A 14,948-nucleotide genomic window follows, 5' to 3' on the forward strand; every position below is an offset into this window, starting at 1 on the left:
ATCTTCACCAGCTGAAGTACTGAAGCGAGTTGTAAGCATTGCCTGAAAACCATAGCAGATGAAGGTATATATGAACCATACTTTACGTTATGAGTTTTTCTTTCCAATGTACGTGTTTTGGACAAAAAAAGTGCCAACTTAAAGGTGACACCTCCGTCTCTGCTGATTTCTGATGCCTGATTGTTAAGTTTGTGGGCATAAATTTAGCAGATTGCTCACATATCTAACCTCCTTGTGCGCTTGAGCAGTCAAAAGCTGGTGGTAGCAGTGAAGTAGGTGAAAATAGTAGTTTGATTGTATAGTTGTGTGCAGATTACCTACATTGTTTTCATTCCTAGAAAAGCAGAATTGAGGTAACCCAGCCAATTGTTCTGCATTGCTGCATTTTGTTGTGCTCGTGCGAATAGTAGAACATGCTGCTTGTTAAAGGTGAAACTAACAGTGGTACACAAAGCAGAGCATCTACTAAATAAAGGTATCTTCACAACGCAGGATGCCAACGGTCCACCTACCAACTTGTGTCCTGCATCGTTCCTGCTGGCTGGAGAGGCGCATGGAGTGTTCTCCAGCTCCTGAAAGTTTGTGATCAAGTGCTGCTCCAAGGGAAAGATGCCGCTGAGGGATCTTCTGTTTTAATGCCACAATTTTATTTGATTAGCAGTTGATCGGCAGGTCATTTTTTCATTGCAAGGCATTTTAAATATTCATCACCCTAAAAGGCATGTTACCTTAGCATGTTATCTAGGATGTCGAACGTAGTTCTTAAAAGCAAGTTGCCGGCTGGCAATGAACAGGTTCAGTACTGACAGTCCTGTGTTCACAGTGCTGTGTTACTGTTCTGGAGCGACACGTTCAGTGGGGCTTTCCCAAGTAAACCGGAAGGGAATTTTGTGGATTCTTCTGATCTTGTGAACAGGTTTATTTGTCCATCGAAGCAGATACATAACATGCCTAGATGGAACTATGCATCGGGTAACAAATACACATTAAAAAAGGGAAACACACACAAAAACAACAATCCAGAAGTGGCTGCTGCTGGCCTATATACAAGTTGTAACATTTTGTACCACGCAGGGTATACAACATAGATCGAGTGGAAAGTTGAGTTGTCGACAAACGCGAACGGTAGCTTCAGGGTCGAAACACCACGAATGGGGGTAGCAGTGCAACAGTCTTAGTTACAGATACACACATGCTAAAGTGAACACTGCGTATAACTATCTATGGCATGTAGTCTGGTTACAAGGTTAATATTCTAACTTGTTTTAGTATTACAAGGCTAATATTCAACTATTTGTATTTCCAAACGTGCGTTCTTTACCTTGATGACCAACGCAGGATGAATGCCTCTTCCTCCAGCGTGGCAAGCTCCGATTGCAGGTGTTCTAACAGATTCGTGCGCATGCGCAGCAGCATTGGGAACATAGCCTTGTGAGGCCGGGACCGGAGTGCCGCGACACCACGACGCCTCCACGCAACCAGGGCCCCCACACATAACAGAAAAGCCACTAGGGCATCGCGAGATTTTGTGCGCTCCTCTAGGCGTACTTGAAACATCCTAGACATCAGCGTCCAAAACGTCTTTGCTACAGAACACTGAAAGAGTGCGTGTCGCAAAGTTTCATTTTGTCCGCATTGAGGACACCGCGCTGACGGTGTTATGCCCCACGCTGTCAAGCAGTCTCTAGTGGCCAGAACGCCCCAACCGCGCTCCCACCCGAAATCTTTGACGTCCGCTGGGAGGACCGAAGAAGTCAGCTGCCTCCAGCGCGCCTTTTTAGAGCGTGCTTTCTGCTCCGCAGTGAGTTCCGCCACAGCAAGTTGTTCGCAAAGTTTGCTTGGGGCAATTTCCGAAATTTCCAAGTCAGGGATCTGTGCTAACAGTTCCCGAAAGGTTTTCGTGACGTAGGCGTAGAACGGCGGCGGTTCCTCTGCCAAAGGGCCGATGTAAGGTTCACTGTAAAACACACCTCGCGATGCGCCCAGGAAGTAGTTTAGGAAGCTGCTTCCTATGTAGTCCGGGTTTCGCGTCAAATCTACAAACCTACAAATCTACAAACGCCAGGACGCTGCACATTGACGACATGTATGGAAGGCTGTATCCCCCAATGCAGTTGGGAGCCGCATGAAAGCCCGAGCTACCCTCTCCGTTTTTTCTCCCCAAAAAGAAAGAGAAGAACTCGCTCTCCAGCTTCCGCACTACATTTCGGGGTGGACGAGCTATGCGCGCAACGTAATAAAGAGTGGAAGAAACGCATGCTTTAATTAGGAAGCTGCGCTCCGAAAAGGACAGATGTACTGCGATGAAGGTAGATGTACGCGGGATAAGTGCCATGCTTTCGCACAAAGTTCTGCTTTAACTACGTATACACGTTCCAGCATGGACATGTTGGTTGTTGGTGGTTGGTTTATAGCTTTCTCAGTGCTCTCACTTATGGTGTTCCAGTTCTCCTGCATGGCCCCGTGTTCTTTGAATGGGACACCTAATATTTTTAGGCTATCTGAGTGGAACACCCAATACTGGTGGCTTATGTTGGAAATGTCCAAGTGCCGTAGTGTTCGATTTTTGGATGTTTAATTCGGCGCCTGAAAGACTCGCGTAGCTCTGAAAGCGTTTCAGGCCTTCTTTCACATCCACTTCGTCTCGCACATAGTGTCACATCGTCAGCTTATGCGAGTACTTTCAGGCAACGGCTACTTGGTAGGGGAATGCCCCGGAACACTGTATCATGTTGTAACTGCCCGCAAGTACGGGTGGATGGTTATTATGAAAAGTATGGGGGCGACGAGGCACCCCTGTCGGATTCCTGTTTCTAGTTGAATAGGCTCTCCTAGCATGTAGGCCATGCATACTTTCGTTACATTTGCGGTGTGCTCTGATTTGGTACTCTGAGAGTAGTGAAGAGGTACTCGGGCTTAACCTTGTCTTAGGCTTTTTTCCTGGTCTAGTGATTATGTACCAGGCCGCATTGCGTTTTGCGACGTAGCTTAGTATGTGACAAGTTGCGCTTAAGTGACTATACATATTTCGATACGGCGCGCTGCAATGCTGTGATCTGTCAATGATCGTTTCCAGTGCCGCTTGTAACCTATTCGATATCAGCGACATTATGATTTTATAGTCTACATTTAGCAGAGAGATCAGTCGCGAGGTACTTGGATCGTCTGCTCCGGAGTTGTCTTTGGGAATAGTGACTAAAAGACTCGATGTAAATGATTGGCGCCAGTTCCAGTCTGATACTGCGTGGTGTACGATCCTTGTGAAAAAAGCGCGTAGTTGTGGCCAATAAACTTTGTAAAAGGCCCATGGTAGCTAGGCTGTCCGGACCTGGTGATGAATCGGGGTGCGCTTTGTTGACAGCATCGTGTAGTTCGACTGTGCTAAATGGTGCCTCTAATGTTGTAAGCAAATCTGAATCAGCAGTCTGCATGCACATCGTGTAAAAGGTCACGCAAATTACAGATTTGCATGTCGTCCGTCGGCTGAGCAAATAATTCACGATAGTAGCAATAATAGACCGTCAATGCATCGACGCTGTCTGTCATGTTACCGATCAGCACTTTCGGGCACTGGTTCAAGTATTCATATGCAATGGGGGCTCTCGTGGCGCTTATCGTGAATGCTTTAAGTTTTGTGTGAAGCGATGTTTCCCGCATCAGTTCTGTGTGTTTTTGCTTTAAGATTGTCATCTCTTGTTCTACAAGCGCGGTTTTCTCTGGCGCGCTGTTCAAAAATGTGTCTTCGACGCTACAGCGTTCATGTGTTTGGTGTGCTCGCATGCGACGCGGCGTCCGCATTCCTTGAAGGTCTGTTTTAGGAGCTATTTAATTGTCCATGCGTCTAAAGGGGGTTCTGTTCTTGGTAGTTTGTTTTGATGAAAATCTCCCTCTTTTTTTTTCTCGACGATTAACAGGCTACTAGATAAGCACCAGGGGAAATCTGTGACGTCGCATTGAGGGATTGCCATTTTCATTTTTAGGCACTGGTGATACGATAACAGCGGCATGTTTGGCCTAGGGTTTTCAACTGACGTAAAGTTTACTATGTCCGCCATGTCGGGTGTTCAGTAAAACCTGTCTGTGCGGGAGGGAGCTAGTTGGACTCCTTTCCCACGTGGGGCCATACGTTTGCTCAAGCAGTTTGACCCACACGTCTGTCATGTTGTACTTGCTAATCAGCTTCCTTAGCTCTCTCGTGTGCCACATCACTCGTGTTCCTGTTTCGGGCTCCTTGCGTCCCGGTCAGGATTGAGCACATTGGTAAAATCCCCTCTATAGTACCATTGGCATGTTGTGTGTCATTTACGCCTTAAGGTTTTCATAAAACTGATTTTGCTCGCTCTCTTTTGCGGGGGGTGTATAGATGTTTACTACCCGTATGTTCGCACATTTTACCTTCAGGTCTAAGGCTTGTATTCTGCCGCAATGGCCTTGATGGAAGAAATGCTTATGAAGCAAGTCCTTTTCGAGGATTAAGATAAGGGTGCCATGAAACTGACGCGTCGCGAGGCTGAAAAACCCATGTACACCGAGCTTTCTTTTTAGGTCGTAAACTTCTGGCGCTAAGTTCGTTTCTTGTAACCATAAAAACTGACGCGTCGCGAGGCTGAAAAGTCCATGTAGTCGAACTTTCTTTTTAGGTTGTAAACTACTTCCACTCTTGGTAAGTTCGTTTCTTGTAACCATAAAATGTCCATATTTTGAAGGCGAGCGAAATGTATGACGTCGTTCTGCTTACTTTCGTCTTTAAATCCCAGACCGTTGAGTGTTCCTTATCCAAGTAGCATAAGTAGGAGGTTTATAAGCGGAGCCTTTAGCTTATTTGTCATCATCATCGCTCGCTGTTGAGATGATTCTTTTTTTGATACTTTCTGCTTGATGTTCGCGTCCAAGTTCGGTTCGCGCACCTTTCACTTCACCCCTTGACACGGAGCAGTCCGAGTCCATGGATTCGTCGTTATTGCCGCTGTTGGCCTTGGAGTCGCGGAATTGCGCCTCTTCTTGGCTGGTCTCCATAGGGGACTCATCTGCCACGATGACAAGGGGCTGCAGGGAGCCACACAAGCTGCTCTCACTGGTGTATTCCGTTCCCGTGGGAGTTGCCTGTGGTGCTTCGGTGGCTGTCATGTTGGGGGGGCATGACGCTTCCACCTGGGGTTCGGCCTGGTTAGCCTCGTTTTCAGACCGCGCCGCATATACCCCCGCTGACGCAGGGCTTGAAGTGGGCGTGTTTCCGTCATTCCCGCCATCTTCTTCCATGGCGACGCTTCGCTGCCGTCGCTCGCAACTGGCAAGAACTTCAGCGAAGCTTCATGGCTTGACACAGTCAGCCGTGGCATAGTCGCCTCGGCAACGCCTGCATTTTGCCGTGCAGCTCTCTGTAGTGTGCCCGAAGGTAGAGCACCGGCCGCAGAAATCTTCCTTGCAGTCGTTCCTGTAATGTCCCGCCTTCTTGCAACGGCTGCAGACTCTTAGTACTCTGGGGTAGTCGCAGATGTCCCGATGTTCTAGTACTCGAATTAACTTTGGCACGGGCTTTTCAGGCTTCATTTCAATTCGAACGACGCGGTGGCCATTCTGGATCGTAGGACGTTCGACGGTGGCTGGCTGTTTGGTTTTGATGACCTTGCCGCAGGGCGTCAGTGGCCTCGGGAGGTGCTCATCAATGACGTACCCTGCAAGGGAGAGAGAAACCACACGGGTGAGGCACGGTGCTAGGGCTTTAATGGCGACGGTTTTGCCGCAGATGGACAGGCCACCGCGTCACAGTTGTTGCTGCATGGCGACAGACGTGTAGACAGTGCACTGGAACTTGGCTCCTCCAAAGTGGGCGTGTGCGTGAGCCACTGCATTGCTGCAGAGGGATGAGTGGGCAGGCGTCCAAATGATTTTGTTTGCTCTTTCGAGAGGGTTTTGGGCCAGGAGTCGGAGGGGTTTTGTGGAATCTTTCGGGCTGCGTACTTTCGACACGCCGCTTGCGAGTCTGTGATAATGATCTTGGGCTTCAGTCTGGGCTGTGGCTAGTGCGAGCGCCGCTTCTTCCGCTTTGAGAATGGTAGCCTGTCGAAAGGTTATACTTGTAATAATACCAGTGAAGATGGCGACAACTTGTGTTTTTGTATTTGCACAAACATCTGTCTGAATCGGCGGTGTCTCGCAATGTTTCCCGGTTTGCAGCGCACAGGTGATTGTTCTAGCAACGATAACCAACCTAGACAGTTGTTTGAAAACTATACTGAAAAATAAAACGCTATCGATACTTGACTATTGACTATGTATAATGAAAAAAAGAACAACGCTGTCGATACTTGACTATGTATAATGAAAAAAAGACGCTATCGACACTTCACAATGTATAACGAAAAAAGAAAAATGCTGTCGATACTTGAGTATGTATAAGGAAAGAAAGACGCTATCGATACTTCACTATGTATAATGGAAAAAGAAATGCTGTCGATACTTGACTATGTATAATGAAAAAAGAAAAATGCTGTCGATACTTGACTATGTATAAGGAAAGAAAGACGCTATTGATACTTCGCTATGTATAATGAAAAAAGAGAAATGCTGTCGATACTTGACTATGTATAATGAAAAAAGAAAAACGCTGTAAAAGACGTCGATACTTCACTATGTATAATGAAAAAAGAAAAATGCTGTCGGTACTTGACTATGTATAAGGAAAGAAAGACGCTATCGACACTTCACAATGTATAACGAAAAAAGAAAAATGCTGTCGATACTTGAGTATGTATAAGGAAAGAAAGACGCTATCGATACTTCACTATGTATAATGGAAAAAGAAATGCTGTCGATACTTGACTATGTATAATGAAAAAAGAAAAATGCTGTCGATACTTGACTATGTATAAGGAAAGAAAGACGCTATTGATACTTCGCTATGTATAATGAAAAAAGAGAAATGCTGTCGATACTTGACTATGTATAATGAAAAAAGAAAAACGCTGTAAAAGACGTCGATACTTCACTATGTATAATGAAAAAAGAAAAATGCTGTCGGTACTTGAGTATGTATAAGGAAAGAAAGACGCTATCGATACGTCACTATGTATAATGAAAAAAGAAATGCTGTCGATACTTGACCATGTAAATGACAAAAAAAAACACTATCGATGCTTGGCTATGTATAATAAAAACAGAAAAACGCTGTCGATATATCTTTACGAAAGTTTGGAATGGATTATCAGTAGCTGCATGACAGCTGACCGTAGTTGCTGAAAGGAAGGTTGGCCCGGCCTGCATTGGCGCGCATGCGCTCAGCCATAGCCTCCTATGGCTCAGCTTGCTGCATACTCACCTGGAGAGGAAATAGAATTGCCTTAACTACAGCTCCTAGAGTATCCATCATACCTAATGGCTCTTGTATACGTAACCCGACCCACTTCTCCGGCCCGGTTTCAAGGTTTGGGTCAATGGAAGCATGGAGGTAATGGGGCACCGATGGAGTACTGTGTAGCAGGTGCGGTGAGACCCTATCCGTAGTTCACATACTCATTCAATGCAAGGCACTTGACACAACACGATGCAAACACTTAAATCCCACAGCTATACAGACTACACATCCCACTACACCCACACCCAGTGTTCTTCCTCTCTGATGATCCAGTTTCCTGTCGTGCGTTTTTGAAGAGGTAGCGGAAGTAAAATTTTTAGACCTAATTTCATACCACCCATAATCACAACCTGGCCTTCTACACCAGTTATCCTCATTGTCTTTTACTGATTTTACTTGTGTTATTGTTGAGCGATTTTAGTGTTTACGTCTACACCGCTCATACATAACCACTGTTCTGGCGCTCTTTGCCAACATCCAACCATCATCATCATCGTTTTTGCCCACGGAGATGAAACCGTTGGGTGGTAGCGGTATACAGCTTTGAGTCTTGTGTCTTTGAAGCACGAAGCGTTTTAGCGCGAGGTGTTGGAAAATGAGTGTAACACTTAAAGTATTAGGGTTGTTCACATGAATGTTAAAATAACAAAAAATGGTTGAACGGATCCAAATTAACAACGTTCATTTTTACCATCTGCTACAGAAAGTGGGTTTCACGTGGCAATGCTCCGCCAGGGTTTAGCGTTCGTTTCCACGAACGGCGGCGCAAGCACAAGTCTCGAACGTAAAATCATATCAAGTCACGAAATTACAATATTAAAGCTAAAATGTTCAAAGAATGCCTGGGACATCCCCTCACTCAAAATGTCTGGGTCAAGACGTCGTGAACCAAAATGTCCGTGCCCAGAAATGTCCACACCGAAACGTCCTGGACCGAAATGTCCGGATCCCGTTTAGCAGTCTGTCCGTTTCGTTGGCTACGTTGTTACCGGGCTGACCGGGACCGGTCTGCTCCTGAGCGCGCGGAAGGGCGAGTAGGAAGGGTGCGGAGGCATGGAAATGGCGAAGGCAGGCCCGCAGAACTAATCCCCCTACCGCGACGAATGCCCAAGTGCCCAGCCGGGTCCCGGTCAACCCAGTAACAACGCATACGACAGAACGGACGGACTGCTAAAATTCTCTATTCTTTCCCCGCCAGGGAACAATTCTATGGGCCAGACGCGCATTCTGTCCTCCCCAGACAAACGATGTAGGGTGAAAAGCATTCTCGCGGCTACGCTATTCACCCGTCGAACGCCGCGTAAGCAACCAGGATGAAAGCAAGCACAAGCTGCAGCCTGCTGCGTGGTTATTCTTCTGCCTTTGACCTTCGAGGAAGCACGTACGGCTGAAGGGCGGGCACTGACCATCTTATAGGAAGAGAAACGCAGTTGCGCTTTGTTGATTTTTGTACTCGAGCCTTGGCATCAAAAACAGCCAAATCCTAGCAATATAACGGCAGGAACGCCGTTCCTGCCGTTCCTTCAAAAACGTAACGAGTTACCGTTACAGTTCCACCGACCCTTAATGGAACGGTGGCGTTCCTCCGTTCCTCCAAAAAGGAACTAGTTCCAGGAACGCCGTTCCTTGTAACGCCGTTCCGTACAACACTGCCTGAATTACAGTGAACTAGAAGGATCTAGTTCACTGTACCTGAATGTTGCAAGCGCGATGATCGTCTCTTTGTGGAAGTTCGAGCGCGAGGCGGACCTGACCGGACGAATGTGACGGCCATTGTAAGTACTCTCCTTTCGTGTCTCCCTCTTACCCACAGTAATAAAGTGTGATTCCTTTATCTGCCCATAGGCAAGACTACGAAAAATAATTTGTTGCTATGTAGCGCCGCTGTCTTGTGCCCGTATAGCGTGTGTGGATTGGTGTTACTTATCGGTCGTCCAAAATTCTCTACCAGTTTAGATGAGTGCGAAATGGAATTGCATCTGCAGTATGGGACACCCGTCGGATAACGTACTAAAACGAGTTGAATCGTTGGTAGAGCTGCGTCTCAAGGTTTATTCTTGGTGACTGCATATTCCATGAATCGTCGAAATCGATAAATATAACTTTATTGAGAAGCGGCTGGCATAGCGACCATAGCAGCCGGAGAGGATGGGATCAAATTAAAGGGACCCTGAAGACAAAACCGAAGTTGGTCTAAATATATAGGTTGGCATCCGCAGAAAATACCAGTCTCTGGGTCACTACCTTAAAAACAATAGCGTCAATAAGCAAGAAATGAAGCTATCAACCGCCCAGCAGAGATGACGTTAACGGAGACTGAGCCGGAGGTTTATCCAGAAGTTCGATGTTGCGGGGTGTCGAAATCGTCCTGGGGGTGGGTGGGGGGCGGGGGGGGGGGCGTGTTGGGGCGATGTCCGGGAAAGGGTATAAATCCCTGGGCAGAGTGCTCGTGGTTGTGGAATCTTTTTTTTTTTGTGTGTGTGTGGGGGGGAGGGGGTAGAGATCTTTCTGGGGGCGTGTTAGTGGAGGGGGGGAGTGTAAATATCTGGTCTGATCGGATGTGCCAAGAGTCACGTGACGGACAACAGAACGAGAACCGCGCACACAAGCTCTCAAAGAAACACAAAACCTTCCTTTGCACGTTCACTTTCGTACGTCATAAACAATTATAAATGTGCAGGTATAATTCAAGCCGTGCCCTATAGTTCAATTCGTGTGTTGTGACGGCGTTATCCAGTACTCGTACGTTGGCACTTGACCGCGATGACGCGCTTGGACCCCCTCAAGACCAGGGCACTTCCACTCAAGTTGCTTCGTTGTAGGGCAAACCCCCAAATCACATGTTCAACAGGCGATACCGAAGTGAAGTAACGCTGATAATTGTTATTTGTAACTGAGGCACAAATAGCTAGGTTGTGTTACCATTATAAATCGTAATTATGTATAATTATATGCACGCAGCACTCAGTAAGTGTGTCTGTGCTCTGGGTTACCTCCATTCGTCCGGCACAAATTGAAATATTGTGCATCCGTCTCATGTTTATACTCGCGTCCATCTTATTTGCTTTTTTTATTTTTACATAAAGCAGGAAACTGGAACGACCTCTCTATTGTCGCCAGACGCCACTCCAGTGCCACCAGTTTCAAAACAGCCATCTTACACGCCGTCCTTCGTGGGGACTTCCCAGTCATCGCTGGAAATGCCATACCTTGAAAGTTGGAAGAACCAATAAATTACTTAAAAAGTCAGTGTATTCAGATGCTCGTGATTTGGTAGCATTTCGTACCCGCAAATTCTCCCGCCATTTTTTCGAGACACCATGCTGGAACTGGAACACCATGCGTACCCACCATGCATGTTCGCTCGCATGATTATGTTCTTGCTGACGTCATTAAATGTGGCTTGTTTTATGCACATACAGTTGTAAATTCTGCTGGGAGTCATGCACTCTCTACAACATGGTGTAGGAGTGCCGCCACGCACCATCCCTTGCCCCAAACCCACCCCCTCATTTGAGCAGTGGAAGAGTTAAATGGCCTTCTCCAACCTGGATCATTACCAGGGCTTCCTGGACTGAGGAGGTCCCCCACCTTGCGGTCAACCAAACTGACTGCTATAATAAACGTTTATTCCTCCTCTTCCTTCATGGTTGCTTGTTTTCTTGCCAATCCCTCCACCCATGTGGGTGCATGGCCAAGTATTCAGGACTTTACGCTCGCGAGTCGGAACCATTGATGGTAAACAGAGTCGTTAAATGAACTAAAGGAACAACGAGGAAAGGGGAGCAGGAAGAAAACGCACGAAATGAGATTGGAGCAAAATGAAACCATGTATTACCCAAGTGGTGGCTGTCAGCTGACAGTGCGTAGAGATAGGTCAAGTGTTGAATGGTCGGGAATTAATGAATGAAACTTTATGAATGAAAAACTAATGATGAAATGAATGAAACTAAGGATGGCGATTCGGCCTAAGTGGGGGCGGGTGGGATCGAGGGTGGTGTCAAATAAGTCGGGACAAGTTAACATTCGCGGATGGACGCCATTGGCGAGAGCGAAGACCCACAAGGAGGCAAACACCTGCTTGGCTGCGGCTGCGGAATCCTTAAAACACGTAACGCTGCTGGGTTTTCAAGAAGTGTGCTCCGCGTTCAGTCCTGGACACTTTTAAAGTAGATGATCAATAGGGGGTGGGGAAAAAGGCATGGTTTATTGAGAGATTGGGTGAGGCCTATAGTTGAGGAAAGGAACTTTGGGAGGGGTTAGTGTGGCTCACTATAGAAGCCTCGCAGATGAAGTTCCACACTGAGATAAGTGCCTTTTTTAAGCCCGCCCTGCACACATGGTTACTCAATACAGGATGATCATCAGTAGTGGCCGGATTTTTAAACATTCAACCAGCGTTTTAGGCGCCAAAAATAGGCAGGTAAGTCAAAGTTTTAGGCCTCCAAATTTGTAAATATAGGCACCATAAATTTTCCCAACAAAGCACATTATTATAATAAAATGTGCGCGACCTGTAACGGCGACAGGAAAAGCAAAAAATGATAGTGTTTATGTCATAAAGGCGCCGACAGTTGGACGTAGCCATTCAATTGTCCCATAAAACTGATGTACTAATGGCGATACATTGGCTTAATTCAACGAGCGCACTGCTCATATTCGTGTTCAGTGGCCACTGTCCCTTGCTCGGGCGTCGCCTATAGACCAGAATTTTGTCGGGTCTGCCATTTTCTAACGATCGAGGCGCCACCTGCCAGGCAATTGTTGGGGACTGCGGGGTGAGCAGACGACGCCGCAGTACCGCGCTGTTGCTCCGTGCCGTGAGTAGATAGACGTCCAGGCGGCACCGAAAATCGGTAAGTGTCATTAGGCAGTTTTAGCATATCGTTACCGTGTTTGCGTTACCGTGTATCGTGTTACCGGAAGCGCTGGCGACGGTGAAGCCTATGCCGGTAAGTTACCGTTCGCGGTAACTCTCGCGCTGCGCAGTCTACTCCCGCAAACACGGTAAACGGTAACGTAAACACGGTAACGATATGCTAAAACTGCCTATTTATTCGGTATGTCAGCAGCGGGGCTTTAGAAGAACGTCCAAAGCGTCCAAGAGCTATCAGGTTTACCCATCAATTCCGTTCCCAACCCGCTTATGCGGCGGGCCACCAGGCATGCGCTTTGTCCTGACGGGGGTTGCCTGTGAGGCTACGTTTCAGCGTGCCAGCAGGAAACCTGACTTTTCACCCTCAACTGATGTTTATTTTTTGAATTGTAAGCCGGTTGCCGTCATTGCGTTTACTTCGCGATGTACAGAAGCTACTCGTCCGGGCGTGATTACGCCGTTGTTGGCTGCACCAACAACCAGCGTAAGTGCTCATACAAGAAACGTGTGACGTGCAACACTACAAAAGAAGTGTCAGCAAGTGCGGAGTATATTCGCTGCACAAATTTCCTGCGTCTCTTGAGTGCCGCCGCGAACGGGTCGTTGCGCTGAATCGGACAGACTTCGAACCTAGCAAATTCGCCAGAATAAGTGCGGTCGCACGCTGCTTTTGAAAGCGCCGTTTATTCCCGATCATGCTCTATTCTTATCGCACGTTTCTGTTCATCTCATCAAAGGGAAGCCGACGAAAATCAACCGGACATCTACGCTGCAGCTCGGGTATACGCGAAATATTTGAACCGAAAGCGAAATAAAAGTGTCGCGGTGGCGGAGCACGCCCGGTCGTGTCGGGAAATAGCTGTTCGCGGTTCCTATACCTGCTGCTGAAACGCAATTTTTTTTAAATCAAGCAAACGGCCGTGAAATCTTGGTGTATCTAATAAGTTGCCCCTGTTTGGCAGAAGGAAGTATAGTGTTATGTGGCGGAATATATTGTTAACACATATTTTACTTTTATGAGCATGTACGTCCACTACCTGCACAGCTAAACCAACATTTCAGGTCCTGGATAAATAACCAACTCAAAATGAGGCATATGGGAGCGCGTATTAAATGACAACACGTTCGCCCACCGACAGCAGCACTCCATGCTTAGAAATTCGCACTACCGCGCGCTCGATCGGAGGCATTCGCTGACTGCGCCAACCCACTTACTTCTGAGCGTACGTGGTGGTGGGCTCCACGATACCACGATCAAGAAGTACGTACGGCGAACTGTGACCTTCTACGCATGTCACCTCACTCCCGCCATTTTCCCCCACCATTTTCCTTCTCACGTTACCTCCGTACCCATCCATTCACCTTCCTCACTGCACTTTTTCACCTAAGCTGTGCTCTTCGTTCGATCGGCATCGCGACATCTCAGCAAACGACCGAACGCCCCATGCACCGACATGGAGACCCTGACGTCACCCCTCCTGATGCCGGAAGCGTCATTTTCGGAAGCCGGGAAGGTGCTGTGCAAGACGCGAATACTTTTTATATACTGAGAAAACTTGTCGCTTGGCAGGTAGGCAGGTACCTACTTTCACTGACACCAGTCTCCTGCTAGGTCAGTGAAAAAGACGCACAAAGGGTGGCGTGCGACAATTACACAGAATTTCCAACTCCGATTTATTATTCCACCGCGCCGCAAAAGTTGTATAGCAAAGACGACAAAGAAACGGCGAAACAAGGAAGCGACGAGGGAACATGTTGCAAGCGCGCAGGTTGCGTCATTGCACCCCCTCCAGGCAAGACCGCCCACAGTCCTCCAGCGAAACGAAGCGGTTGTTTCCCTCGAGGCACTGACGACCCAGAAGGTTCTTCGGCGTGGCCGCCATGCAGCGGTCTTGCACCCTGGCCGCGGACATGTCGGCGAAGAACGGGTATTTGAGTGTGCCCGGCGCGCAGACTTCCGCTCGAGGAACGGCGCAGGGGTTCCGGCGCCAGCCTGGCTTCACGCACGCCTTCCTACATTGCCGACGCGTGGGGAAGGCGGAGCTTCCGTTGCCGGGACACAGGCCCTGATGAAAGCTCCAGGCGCGGCACCGCTCTCCGTCGAAGAACCACTGGACCCCCGTCACGTCCTCGCTGCGAGACGGCACCCAAAGAGGCGTATCCTCAGCCAACAAGCACTGTTTGAAAAAGTTGAAGCAGTTCTACTCATGCTGAAAGCTGTCAAGTGTGGAGCACTGATTCGCCATACGGGCTGTGGGGCCGTTCTCCGCATTTTGCTATCACCCCTCAAGCTACTCCCCTTTCGGCCTCACTCCCATCTCTCTTGATGAATTGAACAAAAGGTTGTTCAATGCAATTCTAATTTCCCGCCTTCGCAGGGCTCGCGCGCTTTTTCCGAGAACAGCTCGCCTCTATTTTGTTTCTTGCTCTTTTTGTTCTTGTTTCTTACTCCTTTTGTTTCTTGCTCTTCCTGGAACAGCAGGAGCGGGAGTTAGGTTCTTTTTTTTTTTTCTTCTCGCACGGGCTGGAGCCTTTTTGCGCCATTTTGAACGCGTCGTTTTTTTTTTTTTTTCCGCGGCCACTTTTTATTTGCTTACTATTGTAAAACCAACCCAACGAGCATCTCTAACTAAATGAAGACGGTGACTGCCGGTTCAGTGAATACATTTTGCGTGCAATGTTCCCGCAATTTTTTTGCACTAAATAATGGGACGAAGT

Source organism: Haemaphysalis longicornis, unplaced genomic scaffold (genome assembly GCF_048455015.1).
Source record: "Haemaphysalis longicornis isolate Haplotype H1 unplaced genomic scaffold, Haemaphysalis longicornis Haplotype H1 scaffold_5, whole genome shotgun sequence".
Taxonomy (NCBI): Eukaryota; Metazoa; Arthropoda; class Arachnida; order Ixodida; family Ixodidae; genus Haemaphysalis; species Haemaphysalis longicornis.